The following is a 20,160-nucleotide window of genomic DNA, read 5'->3' as shown; positions in this document are numbered from 1 at the left end:
GGGGCCATTGACTTTAAATTCTAGAAACTTCTAAAGAATATTATGGTGTTCATTCGAAAGAACAGATGTCAATGGGAAGTTCACAGAAAGAAGAGATCAGTTATCAGAAAAACGGATAAATTAAAAGATAAATAAATTAACAAAAATGTACGTGAATATTTAAATAATAAATGGAATTGTTTAATGGTAGTAATGCATTGCATGTTGCTTGAACTTCTGTTCTGTAAATTCGTCTTATTTTCACTTAAACGAATTTCCCAGCGTCTTTATTCTTCTTTCGTAGCCACTGGGAAGTAGTATGTATACTTATCGGTTCACGTATAGGCTAATGGCGACTATACAAACATTCTTATAAAACCGCGAATCTATATTTATAAGAAGTATAACCCTGACCATCACTCATGTCAGACAGTATAAATTGTAAACATGACTTCAATAAGATGAAGAAATATGATTTAACATTTGCTACAGGATTTTGTAACTTTTTAATTAACTAATAATAATAAGAATAATAATAATAATAATAATTAATAATAATAATAATAATAATAATAATAATAATAATAATAATAATAATAATAATAATAATAATAATAATAATAATTTTGTCCGATTACCACTTTCAGTTTGTCCTCACTTCGTTTGTGCTTTTCATACAAAACAAGAGAGGACGGGACGGGGACGGAGGAGGAATTCGACCCTACAATCCTAAATCATGGGAAGTGTCAAACATTTCGTCCAGGAGACGTTTTCCGTCGTGCACGATTTCATACGGAGGTGAGTACTTTTACCAGAACGTTTGAATATTAACGTTAACGTGAAATAAAAGCTGCGAACGTTGGTGGGAGACGGGGGTGCCCCGTCGACTCCATTTCCCCCTAGGTTGTAATCACAGGATTCGTCTGGACAGAAGTTTGGGTCCTGAACGTTATTTTTTTATTATTTTGTTATTGTGTATTAATTTGTGGGGCGGTGAACCCCTAATTTTATGAATAAATTAAAATTATTGGTTAGTTTAATTTATAGTTTTGAGGTCTTTGTTACCTTATTTCTTCTTTTTTCATAGCATTCTCTCCTGTCACGTAACCCAGACCTGACGTCACATTAGTTATGAAAAACTTTCTATAGCATATTTATATTTTTTGGAGCCATTTGAGACAACTGTGACCAGACTATCTAACTAACCTAGATTAGATCCGAGGGGGCTTTGTCTCCCCGCCCTGAAATACCCTCCACCCCCCAGTAACACTGGGCACCAGAAAAACAGGGATAAAACTGAAGACCAACCATACAGTGGCCTTGTTCCTGGCAGTCAGTGACCATAATGTTAACCACCTATTGCCTCTATTTTGTCCCATGTTTTTGCCATTTATTTGTGTTTATGGTCTTATTTACAGTCTTTTGTTCATGTTTTTTACATTCATCCTTTAGGTATAGGGACTGGTTTTAGTAAAGCGTGTAAACTGAAGTTACTATACCAAACAAGAGTGGTGCAGTACTAGGTAGGTAGTAGTCTTCAGTTATACCAAAACTTTGACTAAGGCTTCCACTCTGAGGTAAGGTGAGAGCCAATTCCTGTCGTTCTCAAAAGTTCCTGATTTTCTTAGCCTAGATTACGCTCCTTTATCAAGTTAATTCCACGTCAAGGTGGATTGAAATGCTAGCTTAGTGTAGGCTAGTGCCAATGGCAAATCGATGACAATCATTCTGTGTACATGAATGCTGTATTTTGAAATGTGTAGGAGGTCCAATTTTCCTCATAGGGTAAATGACCGAGCAGCAACACAGTAGCCACTGATCCTGGTGCGGCCAGACCTATACGCTCCTCTCTTAAGTAAGTGTTTTCTCCTAAATTACGAAGTAATGGCATCATTCAGTACTTTTTTGGGAAGTGGGGCCGCATTCTGAGAGGAGGTGGCCTCTATGTCGCCGTTCGGTCATTTACCCTATGTTCAGAATGAAGCAGTATTGTTATGAACTTTGTCACTGGTAACAGATGAATACCTTTTAATACCTTTAACCCCCTGGGGGTAAGGGCTGTTAGTGCACCTCTAAGCATTACTTTATTTTCTTTGCAGCTCCCCTTTGCCCCCTATCTGCAACATTTTTCATTCCTTTTACCATACCCCTTTCATATTCTCTCTCTTCCATCTTATTTTCCACCCTCTCCTAACAGTTGTCCAATAGTGCAACAGTGAGGTTTTCCTTCTTTTACACCTTGAAGACATTTAAAATTTAATGGGTATTGTGGAAAAATTGTGACTTGAGTAAAACTACTCACAAGTGCAGTGCTGGTTTAAAAATACAGGAACCCTACCCCAATATAATTGATTTGGTGTGCGGCTACCCTCTTTTAACTAAGGTATAAGACAGTTGTTTGTATTTGCAAAGCATAGACTATGTTTGAAAAATTTTTATGTTGGTACTATTTGTTTTTTAAGAAATACCTATTCTTAATTTTTATGAAATGCTCTCCTTCTGCCGCCAATGGAAACAAGAATGGGAACATCTACCATAGCACATTTTTATTTTTTAAATACTAGTAGGTAACACTGATAGTTACCTATGTATCTGGAGCCATACAGTGACATCATCATACCTTGTTTGGTGAATACCAGTGTGGTTGATGCCCCATGAAATATATACAGTGGGCCTCCCATACTCGTGGACTCATGCATTCGGGGATCTCTCTCTGGACCATATCTACCCATTATTCGCGGGAAATTCGCCTATTCGCTTTACTATTTATCTATGAGAAATATCCACAAATTCCTGCTTTTTTTATCACTTTCATCGTAAAAAGCACTTTTTGCGATAGAACCATTAAAAAAACCAGGTATAAAAAGTTTAGTTGGTTTTTCTTGAGTTTTAACTAGCAAAACATGCCGTTTTAAGCATTTTTATAGGGGTTCCAACTATTCGTGGATTATAGTTAATTCACAGGGTGTGTTTGGTACACATCCCCTGCGAATACGGGGGACCGCTGTTAAATGCTGTATACTATACTTTATGTATTTCATACACTTTATTGTGATTGTTACGTTTTCTTTACAGGCTGAAAGTTTAGATATTTTGAAGAACATCATCATTCAGTACCAGATTAAAGAGGACTGCCATCACCTAAGCTCTTCCTCATATTATCCAATAGTAAGAACAATTCATCATAAAACTGAAGGTAATTTTTTTTTTTTTAGTCTGTTCCCTTTTAGCTCTTCATGTGCTTCCACTTATTTGTATACAGTAATCTTCTGAGAAAGGTGGAACTGACAGTCAAACACCTTGTCTATACTAGCCTGATGGAAACTAGCCTAATCTCGCAGTATACCGAATCTACACTGTTACCAGCCTTAGTTAGTAATGCTTCAGAAATCTGTAAAAGCTCGATCAGTATTTTCACAGAGGGTTTATATACAAGCCTAGTAAACAAGTTTGCGTTTAAATACAGTACACCCATCGAGACTATGCTTAGTTGGGCAATTTTGTCAATGATCTTTTTGACGAATGTTTCCTGTTGGTCAGTTTTAATTTGTAGACTAAAGGTATGCTGAGAAATTTATGTACAGGCAGTCCCAGGGTTACGACGGGGGTTCCGTTCTTGAACGCGTCGTAAGCCGAAAATCGTCGTAAGCCGGAACGATGCTTGGAAATATTGCTAAAACTTAAACTAATAAAAAAGTTATAAAAACCTTACTTGTAATCCTTTGGTTACACTACATGTTGTTTCCTGTAGTTTTATGTACAACCTGGAGTTATTTTCATAAAAGAATGCTGGTTCTTGAAGGTAAAAAAACAATATTGTTAATCCTCTGGGTGACACTACATTCTTGAAGTTTTATGTACAACCTGGTGGAGTGATTTTGCAAAATCTTGAGGGCTACAAGAACAGCTGATTACTATTTACGTATCATATAGACTAAATTAAGTAAATGTATCTTTAAATAGGCTATATATTAGTATCAACAAAACATTTCCTGCCATGAGTCAGAGGCCGTTTAATGAAACGAACATTCTCTGTCCTATCTGTTCAGAAAATAAAACGTTACGTCAATCCCCGAGACCATTGTTGCCAAAGCGTCTCTCTCTCTCTCTCTCGCTCTCTCTCTCTCTCTCTCTCTCTCTCTCTCTCTCTCTCTCTCTCTCTGATCAAATTACATTGGAAACTTGACATACGATTGCCCTAATATACGAATGTTTTGAGATATAACAGAAAATTTGCGAAAATACAAGCTTTGATATACAACGAAAATATTGAGATACGATTTTGCGATGAGTGTTAGTTTGTATAGGCGACCGATAAATGGCGTTCAGTCTGTTTGTTTGTTGGTGCTGCATATTAACACGTCGTTGTTTAGTTCGTTGTATTTGCGCCTATTTTTCGTATTATTTTGTCTATTTTTATTATTAACCATGGGTCTCAAAGCTAAAGACAAAGCAGGTGATAAGAAAAAACCAAGAAAATGATTTCGATGGAAGCAAAACATGAAATTATAGCAAAGCATGAACGTGGCGTTCGTATGGTCGATTTGGCAAACGAGTATGGTCGAAATCCTTCTACAATATCCACGATCATCAAGCAGAAGGAAGCTATAAAAACCCCCGAGACCATTGTTGCCAAAGCGTCTCTCTCTCTCTCTCTCTCTCTCTCTCTCTCTCTCTCTCTCTCTCTCTCTCTCTCTCTCTCTCTCTCTCTCTCTCTGATCAAATTACGTACTGGATAATGTCTCTCTTTGGATACTTCGATTTTGCCAAATATTGAGGGCTACAAGAACAGTTGATTACTATTTACGTATCATATAGACTAATTAAAGTAAACGTATCTTTAAATAGGCTTATATTATTAGTATCAACAAAACATTTACTGGCATGAGTCAGAGGCCGTTTAACGAAACGAACACTTCTCTGTCTTAACTCGGAGCGTCGGAAGACGCCTCTCTCTCTCTCTCTCTCTCTCTCTCTCTCTCTCTCTCTCTCTCTCTCTCTCTCTCTCTCTCTCTCTCTCTCTCTGATCAAATTACTGGATAATGTCTCTCTTTGGATACTTGGAATTTGCGTTGTAATCTAACAGAAACTTCGTTTTGTTATTATTACTGGAAAAAAGCAAGCATGATTTTTTTCATTATTTGCGCTTTTGGACTGTTATAATGTAAACTAGTATGTATTCATTCGCTCGGAAACTAGTTCCGCATATGAGGCGTCACTAAAAAACATAGAAAAAAAATACAACATAAAAAGTGTCGAAAATCATCATAATCTCAAAATTTTTGTTGTAATCTAACCAGAAACTTATTTTTATTAATATACTGTGCTAACTATAAAGGATTTTTATCATAGTATGCGTTTTTTAAAAGCGTCGTTAACTCGGAGCGACGGAAGCGTCAGCGTCGTAACCTCAGAACAAGCGTCGTAACCCAGGACGGATTTTTCCATTCCATTGAATATTTAAGAAAAAGCGTCGTAACCTCGGAACGTCGTAAGCCGGAACCGTCGTAACCCGGGGGACCGCCTGTACATGTACAAAAAATTACTATTAAGTAATGGTAAAGTATTATTCGAGTATGGTAAATGGCTGTTTTCAGCAAATTTTTGTAATAAGTAATATATAAATACTGCTCTTCATGATAATGATTTCAGATCTGTTACTTGTAGACATTAAAAGAAAATCTTTCCAGCTAATTTTTCATCTTGTTTGATGAAAATTGGTCTTTGCATAGAGTGAAGTTTTTCTTTACACCCGCAGGATATTCTGGAAAGTATACGACAGAATATTGAGCAGACAAATTCTGCAATACCACAAGGATTATTGGCATCGGGAAGGCTTTCAGGTAAGGCTTTTGTGATTGTAAATAGTTATGGTTCAGTTTTGGAAGTTGTATTGAAAAATTTGATAATTGATATAAGCTTGGTGGTCTTGTTAAATTACCTAGTTGTTATTCTATGTTGTTCGGAAGTTTACACCGTTGTTGCTTTATGCATTGATAATTGCAGATAATGAAAGCTGCATAGAATCCCCTGAGATCACAAGAGATGGAGAGGAACAGCTTCACAGTGAAAAAACGTCGTCACTGACGATAGAGACGTTAATAGCCGAAACTGATGCACAAGACATCATTTTACCATCAGATATTGGGGCAGATTCCAAGTCGACAGTGCTGACACCATCCTTTGCAAATACTTTCGTAACTGCACCCGAACAGCAGTCTCACATCGAAGTGGTAGAAGATTCTGCTACACTTTTGACAGCATCTCTAGGTGTAGAGCAGTCGCTTTTTAAGAAGGGTCATGTTGAGCAGGAACAGATTTTGAAGTGTGCCAAGGTAAAGTTTATTTTTAACCTTGAAATGATTTTTTTAAAGCATGCCTGTTGTTCCTGCTTTGCTTTGTCAAATCACTGGGAGCTAGTCTGATCTGGAGATGAAGTAACCTGATTATAAAAGTTTCTTAGCCAGTTGTTACAGCATTTAATTAAATATTTGATTGGAGTAATTGTTTCATGTTGGTAAATTTTTTGCTAATTTTTCATATGTTTTATATGTTTTCCATGCATTACACTCCTTCAGGAAGTAGAATTTTATTTATTTTTTTCAGTGTGGAGGAGACTTTTCACTGGGTCAAGAAGTTAATTACTACAGGCTGTCAAACCATTCCATTCCTAGTACTTGTTCACAGTGCTGTAGGTAAGAATTGTATATTAGTTTTGTATCAGTTCTGTGATTACTATAGTAGAAAGAGTGAAGTACATATTGATTGTTGATATTATTGCAATGTAGAGCTATGATAGGTTAAGGGGTACCATACTTTGATATATGTAAGTTTTCTTAACTCAATAATAATAATAATAGTGATGGTAATAATACAATGAGATGGTCCTGTCTAAACGAAATTTTAAAAAGGCACTCAAAGTCTGCAAGAAGACGGTAAACAAAACAACAAAGGAAAAAGTCGCTAGAGATATGAGCAGGAGAAATCCTTGGAAAACAATAAACAAAATAAGAAAGAAAACTACCAAACTACCGGTTAGTATTGATGGAATAAGGGGAGAGTCAAACATAGCAGAAGGTTGGAAGAATCATTATGCTCATATTATGGAAGGTACGAACCATCCACAAATGCCTTTGTCGATGGAAAATGAAGATGAAAAAAGCACCATACCAATTGTTTCCGTTAAAGATGTTCAAGATGCTTTAAAATCCCTTTCCTTAAATAGTGCCCCGGGCCTGGATGGAATCACAGGGAATCACTTACAATATGCCCATCCAACTCTGTATGTGCATCTGTCACTTTTGTTCACTTGTTTGTTCAGGCATCATTTCGTATCAAAAAATCTGACTGAAATAAAAATTCTGAATTTAGTTAAGGATTACCATAAGTCTCTCTCTGATAAGAATAACTATCGTCCAATAGCCCTTGCCTCTATTATTTCTAAGCTATTAGAATGCATCATCCTACAAAGATGCAAAGACTTGTTAACAACTTCGGATAATCAATTTGCTTATAAAACTAAACACAGCACTGATATGGCCCTTTTTCTTTTTAAACAAACATGCCAGTTTAATAGGTCAAAAAACACTCCAGTTTTTGTATGCGCAATGGATATGTCCAAGGCTTTTGATAGAGTGTGTCATGAAAGATTATTTCAAATTTTAAAGAGAAGACGTGTGCCATTTTACATTATAGCACTGCTACAGTACTGGTACAAAACTCAGGACTTTAGAGTAATGTTGTGGTATTAGACAGGTTAGTGTTCTATCAGCCCTTCTGTTTGCCGTATATGTAGATGACTTAAGTACAAAGGTCCTCAGCAGGGAAGGTGGTTGCACAGTGGGAGAGGTTAAAGTGAATCATATCTTGTATGCAGATGATATAATACTTTTAGCCCCATCTTTAAAAGCGTTGCAAATACTCATAGATAAAAGTATGGAATATTTGAAGTACCATTATCTTGAAGCCAATCCTGACAAGACCAAAGTTCTTGATATAAATCTCAAGAATTTTATGTCATTTAGTGAACCGTCACTCTATATTAATGACATCAGGTTGGAAGTCGTTAAGTCATGTAAATATCTCGGCATGAATATTAATGACAATCTGAAGGACGATGACCATATTGCATCAGTCTATTGAGGGCAATGCTTGCGAGGCAATATGTTGCTAAGGAACTTTCATATGTGCAATGATGAGGCAAAAGTCCATTTGTTCAGATCTTTCTGTACTTCCCTGTATTGTATGCCTCTGGCAATGAAATGTAAAAAGGAAACCCTACAAAAACTTAAGGTATGTTATAATGACTTTTAGGTACTGATGGGAATAGAAAGGTTTTCGAGAGTAAGTGGACACTGTTTCTTTAGGAATACCAACATTTGATGAATTAGTGAGAAAATGTATTGTAAGCTTGTTTCAAAGAGCAAAGAGTTCAAAAAACCACTTAATTTGTGTAATTTTTAACAGTGATAGTTTTAAAAAATCATTAGTTTTTAAAGAGTGGTCTAAACACATTTCTTGTGTTAGACCTTTTGTTTTATTCCTAATATATTTGTATATAACTATTAATTTTATCGTAATATTTTGTATATGGCTCTACAGCTGAAATAAAGAATTTGAATTTGAGTTTTTTGAATTTGAATAATTTATTCTCCTCATATGCTGGAAAATATTATGATAAATTTCCACAGGGCATGGAAAGATAATCAGCTTTGTGTTTCATTCATTCTCCCTGTGACAACTGCCTACATGCACATTGAAACATAAGAGTAAAATGAACTACAAAAGTAGGATATCTTTCCAAATCTTTAGGAAATTTATTTTACCACCTACCGGCAGACAGGAAGAATAATAAAGATTTATGTCATTTTATTTATAGTGATTTAAATTTGTATATAATTCCTTATACTGGTGATAGAGTTGTTGTTTATAAAGTTCGGAAAAATGCTTTTATTATCGCCAGTATTTTTTTCTAGAAGTTTACTATTGAAATAGCTTTGTCTTTTAGTATTGCAGAAACAGTATCCAAGAGACATCAACTTCAGGAATTGCAAGGGTCATCACGCACAACAAAATCCGTCTCGGTCGAGGGCAAGAATTCCGAAACCTCCGCAAAGAAACATATCTGCGACAAATGCGGAAGAGTTTTTTCCAAGTGGAAGCATCTCTCCATCCATTACACAAAGGTAACGGCTTCTATAAACATCATTGTAGATGTGGATATGAAAGGCTTTGACAAAAATGAGATCAATTTTCAATATTTGGCTAAATTTTGAAAAGGTATGTATTCCTCGCACCGATGGGTTGTGGAACTGTCTCCCTGTGGATGTTGTGCAGTTGGAACATCAGACATTCAAGTGAAGATTCAATGCAATACTTCCCTAAAAAATGTTCCATGAATTTTAATAATTTACATAAGACACTTATCCGTTTATTTACTCGTAAATTTATGTTTTATTTTCTGTTGACTGATCTCCTCTTTCTGTATTTCCTATTACATTCTGTTACTTCTTTCAACCTTTGGTGCGCTTGTTCCATATGAATGGAGCTTGTTTTGGGAATATAAGAATAATAAACTAAGTACTTACAGTATACTAATATACAGATAAAAATTCCCTTTCTGATTATATCTCCTTTACTTTTAGAATTTATAAGCTTCTGTACACATTTCCACAACTCTGTAATGCCTGTGAAGTGGCTAGTGTATTGTTTGCAGCTTATTTAAATCTAGGTCAGAGTTGCTGTCCACAGGTATAGCCCCTAATTCAAGTTATGCACATTGTTATTTGTGCGCTATATTGTAGAGATTTGCACATTGTTATCTGTGCGCTATATTGTAGAGATTTGCACATTGTTATCTGTGCGCTATATTGTAGAGATTTGCACATTGTTATCTGTGCGCTATATTGTAGAAATTTGCAGCATTGGTGAATTGACTGTATTGCAGAATATTCCGTAAAAATAAAAAAAGAACAATCTCTCAGGGTAATTGGTGTGGTATGTATAGAAACTTGGAAATTTTTTAACCTTCTCTTCCCACATTTACGCCATAGAAATTGGTAACCGTTGGATTGCATAGTTTAGGGAATGTTTCTTACTAACTGTGCCCAAGCAATTGAAGTTTCGCTGAGTTTCTGTCTTTCTTGATTCTTTCAACATTTCCTCATTTAAGAGAAACGTTTATAACTTCTTCTGAGGGTACCCTCTCTTTCTTCACTTTTTCTTCTTATTCTGATTTTCTTTAGCCTTGGGATGGAACAAGGGATTAATTGTCCTGTTCAAAAAGGTTAAGTGGATATGTATGCAATAGAAGTTTTAAAAACAGTGACAGAGCTTTCTGAGTGGTGTCTGGAGTGATCTTTAGATGTAAAGTGATGTACAAGAGTGAGCCATAAAATTGTATGGTTGAACGTACTTCGTACAAGTACCATTGTGCACAACACTGGAAATAATTTCATGTGTACCAAAGCTTTTGCAGTTTATGTTCTTGAAGGATTGATACTTAGTATTATATGTTACTGTCAAAATAAATGCACTTGCATTTCAAGAAACCTAAATGCCTAACAGGGAGTTAAACACAACTGAGATGCCCCAACTGCTAATAGGATACCACCATTGCAATGTTATTCTGGTGCTGGCTAATGTAAAAGCATTTTTATTTTGACTGAAATCCTGCTTTTGGTTAAGAAACATTTTCTTAAAATGAAAACATAAGATGCTATTCTTTTAAAGACATCAATTATTTAGTGTTGTGTGTATTTTAAAGATAGTGATTATTTAGCATTATCTGTATGAATGTTTTTGCAAAGACAGTGATTATTCAGTGTCATCTGTATGAATATTTTTGCAGGTACATCATGATGAAGATGGGCCAGAATCATCAGTGACTGATGTTGGGAGCAATGAATTGCTAAGTAATAACACTCTCCCTCTGTACTGCTGTAAGACTTGTAACCTAGCCTGCCAGACTCTACAGAGATTCAACACGCACACTTGCCGTTTGCCAACTGACGATGAAAACAACGCATCTACGGTATGAGTGTCAATGTATTGGTTTTATATCTGATTGCTTGTGAAGAAACTGCATGCTAGATATGTATAGTTTGTATAATTAATGACAGTTTTGAACCTTGAAAATAGTTCACAACAATAACCATATTAACAAAAAAATTTTAAGTTAAAATATAGTTGAGTATAGCATTTATTATTTATAATGTTGTAGTTGCCTTGAAATTATAAGGTAAAACAATTTCACCCCTTGAAATAGCTTTTTCTTACTTTTAATACTTCCCATAACAACAAGAATCGCGACTGAATTAGCTGATTGGATGTAAACAAAATTATCGTATTAGCTTTACGAGTCTTAATAAGCAGAAGCTCACAGCTTGGAACCACACCATCGTCTTTGCTCCCCTTGGTCTTCGTCATCCATAAGGGATGATTACACAATCCAATGGGCAAATCCTATGAGTGTTTAGAAATATAACCTAGTGCATTTGTTAAGCTAATCAAATGTTCAAGTCTTGATAACTAACAATATTTGTTTGTAATTACATTATGCCTAATTAATGGGTCACATTTTTTTTAACAACAGCTATCGAATCGCATCCTCATCACAAATGTTCTGAAGCTCCACAAAAAAAAAAAGCTGCGAAGTTCGTCTGTGAAATATGCGGCATCGAGTACCAGGGACCTTCAAGAGAATTACCTATCATCTTCCTCGATGCTCACCGGGACCTTATCCTTGCAATGTCTGCACAATGCTGTTTACCTCACGCAGGGAGCTCAACTATCACAAAAATAAGATGCACAAGTAAGGATATGAAATGCTGATTTTTTTTTGCGGACTTTTGAGTTAACTCAGAGTTTTTGATACTTTTACCATTTTCTCAATTAGAATATTTTCTACTGATTGTATTTTTTTTAGCCTTTTATTGGTATTGATTCAGTATGATACTTATGTATAAATAAAGTAAAGCCAGTTCCCTGAGTGTTTGCTATTTCTATACTAAATAAGATTAAACAAATTACTATGCATCAGTAATTTATATTGGCTCTGCAGTTATGATATTAGTGGTATATACTTTATGATGTGAAGTAATTCATTATTCTCATTAATTAAAATTTAAGACCATAAATTAGTTCCTAGTCATCATTCAATGATATTCAAGAACTAACAAAAATTCATAGATTAGGAAATTTCCTGAGGAAAAATTACATTTTTGAGTAGATTATGACGCATCTCATTACTGTTCCAGGAACGAAAAGTGTTTCGTTTGCGAGGAATGTGGTAAATCATTCCAGAGGAAATCATCTTTGCAAAAACATGCCATTAACTGGCATGAGTCCAGCAGTGCTGTGGGTCCATTCAAGTGTGAATTGTGCCCCAAAAAATTTATCCGCAGGATCTACCTGACCAATCACAAGTTGCGAATGCATGGATTAGACAAGAAGTTTTTGTGTCAGGTAATTCTCATGTTTATATGAATTACAGATTCTTTTAACCCTTTTTAAAAAAGTTAATGATCAGTTAAAGTGATAAACAGATTGCTGATTAATTAATGTGTGAAGTGATATGATAATTAAGTGGTAGGTCTGACCTCTACAAGGTTTCATTTCTTAATGTCACCCCTTTCTGTTTGTGCTATATAATGAAATTCTATAATTTGGTATGACAAAGTTTGTTGTAAAATGAATCCATTACTTTTACGTAGCCTGTCTGGGCTTCTGAGCAAATTTTTAACGGATTTTCTTAAGAAAAAGAAGCACTATGGAGCTGTCAAAGTCTTCAGCTTGACATATATGCAAATGATTACATGGGTCTAGAAAAGCAGACTACCTTACTGATTATGTGTCTGTGGCCTTAACATGAGAGTGTAACTTACTTACAGACTTTCAGTAGTGTGGGAAACATTTCTTGTTTATTTTCTTCAAGTTTTTTTATGGATTTTTATTTCATCATGAATAATTTGATTATTTCAGTGGTATGGCAAGAGGTTTTTCACAAGATTGGTGTTTAAGTGATTGGTTCCACTGGGTTCCTTATATTTCTGCAAATATTTATTGCTTTGTAAAACAGACTTAACCATTCCCTTCTTTTCACATGACAATATGATCTCAAAATAAAATGATCCATCATTTCTCACCCTCTGTCCTTTTTTACATTGAGGTTTTCTTTGTTTCATCTGTACTCTACATCTGTATAACACTTTTACAGAGAAATGATCAATAGTTCCTTTGTACATTCCCACTTTGGCTTTCATAGGCATTGTAAGCTTAGTCTTGGTCTTTTGAACACACCTTCCTTGCATTCCCTTTTCTGTGGCTGGCCTCATATCTTGTCCTACCATAGTGGACGATGTTTGGAAGGGCCTATAATGGTATAGTATATGCATGACCAGAGTATCCCTGGTGCCTCCTCCAGAGGCCTCTCCTTAAGTATGAATTAAATCAAGAATGGGAACCCAGCAGCTGGGTTTTAAGCCTTAAATAGAGACGTAGTTCCCATAGTGCAAAGAGTAACACTTCAACTAAAGAGATGCAAACAGTGTAGGTCTTGAAGCCTTTGTTCATCATGTGAAAAGTAAGGTATTAGGAATAATGATCGACAATATGACCAACGTAGCGCATCTGAGGAATCAAGGAGGCAGTTAAAATATTTGTTGAGCAGAAGCCAGTTTAGCTTCTTGAATATTCCCACATCAATTGGGACTTGTGCTAAAGTGAAGAATGCATTTGGATATGGAACAAAACTCTTACAATTCAAAATTAGTTTTTTCCTGCAAACCTATTACAAAGTTCCTGACTCCCTGCTGAATTCTTTAGGCCAAAGGTCACACAAAAAAGTGAGGCAGGTTCCTTATTGGGGGTTTAGGAGTAATGTGTGCATGCACAGGCTATCTCTGTTTTTACTTAATTACATCTTTCAATGTTCTTTCAAGTACTTTTATTCTTAACCCTGTAAGAGGAATACTATGTTGGAATGAGGTTTTTGTCTTTCAGATATGTGGTAACAAATTCATGACGCAGAATTCACTAATGGCACATATGGAAGTTCACAATGATATTAAGAGATTTGAGTGCACCTTCTGTAAAAAGAAATTCATGCGGAAAGAAAAGTTAAAATTTCACGAGAGGATACATACAGGTATTTGAATGTTGACGTTTCTTTGCTGTATTTGAACTGATGTTTATTGTATTTTTCTTTCTTAATATATAAAGAAGTGTAGAAATTGTAATTGGTTTTATTCCAGTTTGTTTATTTTTTTTTCTTTTTTGACTTATTTGTCAGTTGCCTTACTGTTTTAATGACTGATGCATCATCTTGACAATATTTGCTACCAGGAGAGCGTCCGTTCCAGTGCCAGGTGTGTGTCCGAGGCTTTGTTAGCAAAACCAAGTTGGACGAACACATGAGTCGTCACAGAGGAGATAGACGGTACAGGTGTTCTTATTGCTCTAAAACGTATGCTGGGGCCTGGGATCTTAAACTACATGTGAAGTAAGTACCGTAGTTATATCTCCCTGTGATAAAATAGCAAATTTCAAAAGTAATTTTATTTTTTCTAACCTACGCGGAATCAGAGGAATTTATTTCTGGTGATAGAAATTAATTTTTCGATATACGGTGGTTTGGATCTCACAATAAGCTGTAGGTCCTGTTGCTAGGTAACCAGTGGGTTCCTAGCCATGTAAAAAATATCTATCCCTTTGGGCCAGTCCTAGGAGAGCTGTTAATCAGCTCAGTGGTCTGGCAAAGATATACTTAACTTTACATATAGGCCAGATCACCATGTAAAGAACAAAGTTGTGTATGTGTGTAAAGTAACTTCTATGTTTCCTAACATACAAATATGAAGTTCCTTACATGGGGATTTAGCTGCTATGTAAAGAATGAAGGTTAGTAGTTGAGTATGAACAAATGGGTCATCCATAAACTTATCTTGTATTTTGCTCATCTCAGCATTATCTTTTGGAAGCATCTTGTATTTTGCTCATCTCAGCACTATCTTTTGGAAGCTTGCCAAGCAAATTAAAAGACCAAACAGGCCTTTTTTTTTTGGTGCGTTCATGCTGAATATAATTAAATCATTGCCAGTTAGATTCCATCAATAGCTTCATCTTTGCCATGAATCATTACCATGTTTTTGCAAAAATATATATGTACTTTCCAGTGTTATTCAACATTCATACGTTATACTTTTTGATCCTGTACAAGAATTTCATGACTTTGCCCATTTACAGAAAGATCCATGACAAATTGTGCGACAAAGTTGCTGTGACTGTGGTGACAAACAACCATACAAGTACCTCTAATACAAATCTTACGCAGGTGACACAGGTAAGATAATATATTTTACGCTATCTTGAAATATTTTATGCTATCCTGATTAGTAAGGATAATAAAGGTATGGTAAGTGTCATGGAAATTGCAAATGCATATACAGACAACACCCAGTTTACAATGGTTCTGCCTTAAGACGCTTCAGCGCTGAATGACCCCATAGGTCCCAGTGCTTGGCCTTTGGCTTAAATTCTATATTCTACATTTTGCAGCTAAGTTTGTTATTCATCGTAACTACCATCAGAATTCCTTCCAACACTATGTTGCAAAGGCTCTTATTGAATTCTGCCACCCATGTCTTTCCATGTTCTATGGTCCACCAATCTCCTTCATCTCCAGCCTCTTCTTATTATTCTCTTCCTAGTAGTCTTGGTTGCTCAAATCTTATGGAGCTCACATGACCTCAGCTGACTATGTCATCTACTGTTCTCCCATCGGTTATACAAAGGACATGTCCAAACCATCATCTTCATCTTCCTTTTATCATTTTGTAATTTGTACATGGAACTCCTGTAATTTCCCTTATGGTATCATTTCTGACCATCCTGCCAACTGGATCTTAATATTTACATCATAGAACTTTATTCTTAAATCAACAACATATTTTAGATAAACAGTAGTTTCATTGTCATGCCATGATTGATGTCCATATAAAGTAATACAAATTGTACTAGACTAATTTATAGTCTGTTTATGCAGAGAACTTTTGTCAGAGCTAACATTTTTATGGGATTGTACAAACATCAACTGTTGGCTTATGTCTAGTTTTTGAAAAAACAAGTCAGTAGTTTAATATAGTCAGAATCTTCATTGATTTGGTCTATTCAGTTAATAAATTCTTAAAGAAGATAAGTTAACTGTGTTGAATAGGCTTTAAATTTTAGTACCAAAAACAAAACAAAAACAAAAAAAAAGAACCATTAGGCCAGCCTTTAGGAGTTAAAAATAAGTCGGTGTCCAAATAAATGATGTAGGTAATAATGATAATGATAATAATAATGAAGAAAGAAATCCACAGTTATGTAACTGTACATCTATTTGAAGATAAAACTGTAAGGATAGCTTTCTGGGGAACCGAACAGATTCCCAAAAGCTCCTTATTGTTTTATCTTCAAATATACATGTACAATTATATAACTAGATCTCCTCCGCCATTTTAAGACTTGCTACTATAAGTATTTTTTAATAATACAGGCAGTCCCCGGTTATCGGTGATCCAGTTTTACGGCGCTCGTTTAGCGCCATAAAATCAGCGACTTATGGCTCCATAACAGGCCGAGTTCCAGTTATTGGCGCCATAACATACCTAACAAAGGCGCCATAATGGCGCCTATGGCACAGATAACCGGTCATTGCCGCCATAAATCGCCGAGTTTTGGTCATTGGCTGTTTTCGTTTATCGGCACCCCCTCAGGAAAGGATGCCCTGCTGATAACTGGGGACTGCCTGTAATAATAATTCTGTAGAGATGGCTAACCTTCTGAAATTGAATTGTGGTCTATACACGAACTCTTCCTTTGCCAGTAAACAAAACCTGAAGTGTTTATGAAATGGTTTGATGTTTTTGTTCTTCAGGTATTAGATCCCTTGGCAATAGCAACAGCAGCATCAGGCCTGAAGGAAGAGAAGGGAACTGCCGGAGTAAATAGCCTCACCTTAGCATCAGCACAAGGTGCTGTAACATCAACAACTTTGGAAGAGGTTCGTGAGTCTGTTGTCGTAAGAACTGTGTTGATTATAAATGTGTTAGAAAATTTAAGACTGCTCAAGATTGCATTTTTGCGCATGATTTGTATAAATTATATTGCTCTGTCATACCTTTTTCAGGTTGGGGGAGGCATGGTTAGCACCCCTCAGTACATAACTGTAAATGGGCAGCAAACAGTAACAATACCCGTAATGGGCAGTATGCAGGGCCACATACCGTCTATAGGACATGTTGTGCAGGTATGTTGTTTAAGCATTTCCATAATTGTTAAATGCATTATACAATCTTTTTTGCATATGCTAGGCATGTGCTAGATCAGGGTTCTTCAAACTATGGCCGGGGGGCCACATTCAGCCCACCACTTGGTTTCATCCACCTTGCAGCTAATAATCAAAAGCTGTATACTCCTAGTTTTACTAGTAACAGCAGTCACTTAAAGCTCTCTGGTGCTGGTATTGCGTTGGAGTGGTCATTTTCACATTCAAATTGCCCTGCTGTTTTCTTTATTTTGAATAATTAAACATGTGAAACTGACACTTATTTTTCTGTGGCTAGCAAAGATGTGCAAAATATATGTGACCCGTATATTAAAAAAGTTTGGAGACATCTGTGTGCTACATAATGGCTTTTCATGAATTTCTCAACTGTGGTCATTGTATACTGATACCTAATCAGCCATTATCCTTGATCAGTCCAGTCCCATTGTTTTAGTCCCAGGAGGAAGAGATCTCCATATGTTCCTCTGTCAAAAAACTGCATAAGTGCAACAAACCTCAGTAATGGCTTTCATTGCAACTTGTCTTCCAATAACCATGTTGACGTAAAGTCTTACAGTCAGCTACTGATCATGTTAGTACAAAATAATTCCTCAGACTTATAGCGTTGAACATTGGATTCTGGGCTGTCAACACATTAGAGAAAAAATGTCACAAGGTTACCAAATGTCAGATGAAGGCTCTTGAATGTTTTAAGTTCACTGTTTCGCAACAATGCTTCACTGTCCAGTTGTCAATGAACTTGAGCCTAATTTGGTGACACTATGTTATAATGAAAAAGAAACCCACAAATTCAATTTGTAACTTGTTACTTCTAAGTATTTACATTTAGTTTTTACTCCACACTCGAGTACTTTCAGGCCCTTCTGTGGCCCATTCTCAAGAGATGTTGGGATGTTAGCCTGGGTCAAGGCCCAGCAGTCTTCTGAAGAAGACTGCTGGGCCTTGACCCAGGCTAACATCCCAACATCTCTTGAGAATGGGCCACAGAAGGGCCTGAAAGTACTCGAGTGTGGAGTAAAAACTAAATGTAAATACTTAGAAGTAAACAAGTTACAAATTGAATTTGTGGGTTTCTTTTCAATCTTCAGAAGAAAACTGAAAGAAGTTTTTGTTTGTTCGCTTTTATGTATTATTACACATAAAGATGGATTGCATGTGAAGAATGACAATTTTTTTTCAATTTTTCCACAGGTAATCAGGCTCGACAGTACCATTAACCGGTGTTGTGGACAGCACTGAGCGGAGGAGCATCTGTCCAGACAATGCAGGCAGTGCAAGCTGTTCCCCAAACTATTCCTGGAGTCACAGGTGCGAATATTCTGTGCAGCCAATTCCCCAGGCAGTACACACTGCACAAGGGTATATATTTACACAAGGTTTTGACATGGTTAGTGGTGGTACTGTGCAATATTAGGAATCTGATGGATTCCATTATGCAAGTTTGTGATTCTACTCACTGCAATTCATGATTGATTTCATGAAGATGATTTCTGTCAATTATTTGATATTTAATAAGAATATTTATACTACTGAGACTTTGTACATTATATAAAAGGTGTTAAATACTTTTTCAATAACTTTTGATTTATCTGTGATGATATTGTTAAGACTGTACAAAATTTTATATTTGTATGATTTTTCAAATAAATAGTTGCAACTTTCTACAACTGACTATTATTTATTCTAACTATAAGGAATACTGTACATTTGATACTATATGCACTTGGTACTTACATCTGTCAGTATACATGTATGTTCTTTGACTATCATAGATAGGTTAAATAGTATGCAAGCATTTGCCATAAAAAAAAGAAAACAATCCATGGCCCTTTCTATAACATTCAGAGGTAGGCAGTCCCCGGGTTTACGACAGGGGTTCCGTTCTTGAGACACATTGTAAGCCGAAAATCGTCGTAAGCTGGGACATGGTAAAAAAATCCTTAGAAAACCTTATTTTTGTACATGCAACTTCCCCGGCAGATATATACTTAGCTTATGTCTCTGACGTCCGACAGAAATTCAAATTTCGCGGCACACGCTGCAGGTAGGTCAGGTGATCTACCCCCCTGCCGCTGGGTGGCAGGAATAGGAACCGTTCCCGTTCTAGAACCAGATTTTCTCTGTCGCGGTAGTGTCAACATATGTTGTTGCTACCTCCTGACTTGATTTTCGTTTTTCATCGCCATCAATCTTCTGGGCTGTCTTTTGCAGGGAAGTACTGGGTCTTTGGTTCGGCATACGCTTTTATTAACTTTTTAATGAATTTGGCTTCGAAAATTTCGAAGAATATATGAACGTGTAACTACCGAAATTTTCGGTAGACACTCACATAGTTTGCAAGAAAGGGAAATATTAATATTTATTCATTAATATGTGTAATAAGTGTTAGAATTGATTGAGGAAATATACTGACTTCCTACTTTAGGAGGGAGTCAGTAAAGCATGTAACTAGATAGGTTTCTTTTAAAACAAGTTTTTTAGAAACTCGTACTAACGAGCAATTAGAGTATTAACAGTACTAGTAGTGTTGCATCCTCATCACCTTCTTACTTTGCAGAAACTTCAAATTCATAATTGCAATTTGAAGACAAGGATGATGTGGCTCAAAATGCGAGCTATTGAAAGGTAAGAAGTGATTACTAGTGTTCCCCATTGCAGTGGAGGGTGCGTCTGATCGGCTCTGTCTCGCTCCCAGGCCTAGACCTCTTTCAAGCTCCCAAGCCCAGGGGAGAAGAATGCTCGAAAGCCGTAAGGGGGTTTCAGAGAATCCCCACCGGTCAGGCGTCCCCTCGGCAGGTTCTGTAGAGCGTCCCAGACTGCCAAGGATAGCCATTGAAAAGGCATCCTTAAAA

At 36.2% G+C, this 20,160-nt stretch overlaps 1 pseudogene; it reads left to right on the top strand.

The window, feature by feature from the left end:
* The first annotated feature begins 1,923 nt into the window (after positions 1 to 1,923).
* The window catches only part of LOC135203612 (zinc finger protein 678-like), a 37,588-nt pseudogene continuing 19,351 nt past the window's right edge, over positions 1,924 to 20,160 (top strand).

The sequence above is a fragment of the Macrobrachium nipponense genome, chromosome 24, assembly GCF_015104395.2.
Source record: "Macrobrachium nipponense isolate FS-2020 chromosome 24, ASM1510439v2, whole genome shotgun sequence".
NCBI lineage: Eukaryota > Metazoa > Arthropoda > Malacostraca > Decapoda > Palaemonidae > Macrobrachium > Macrobrachium nipponense.
The sequence above is the reverse complement of the archived record's forward strand: the minus strand, read 5'-3'. Positions and strand labels throughout refer to the sequence as shown.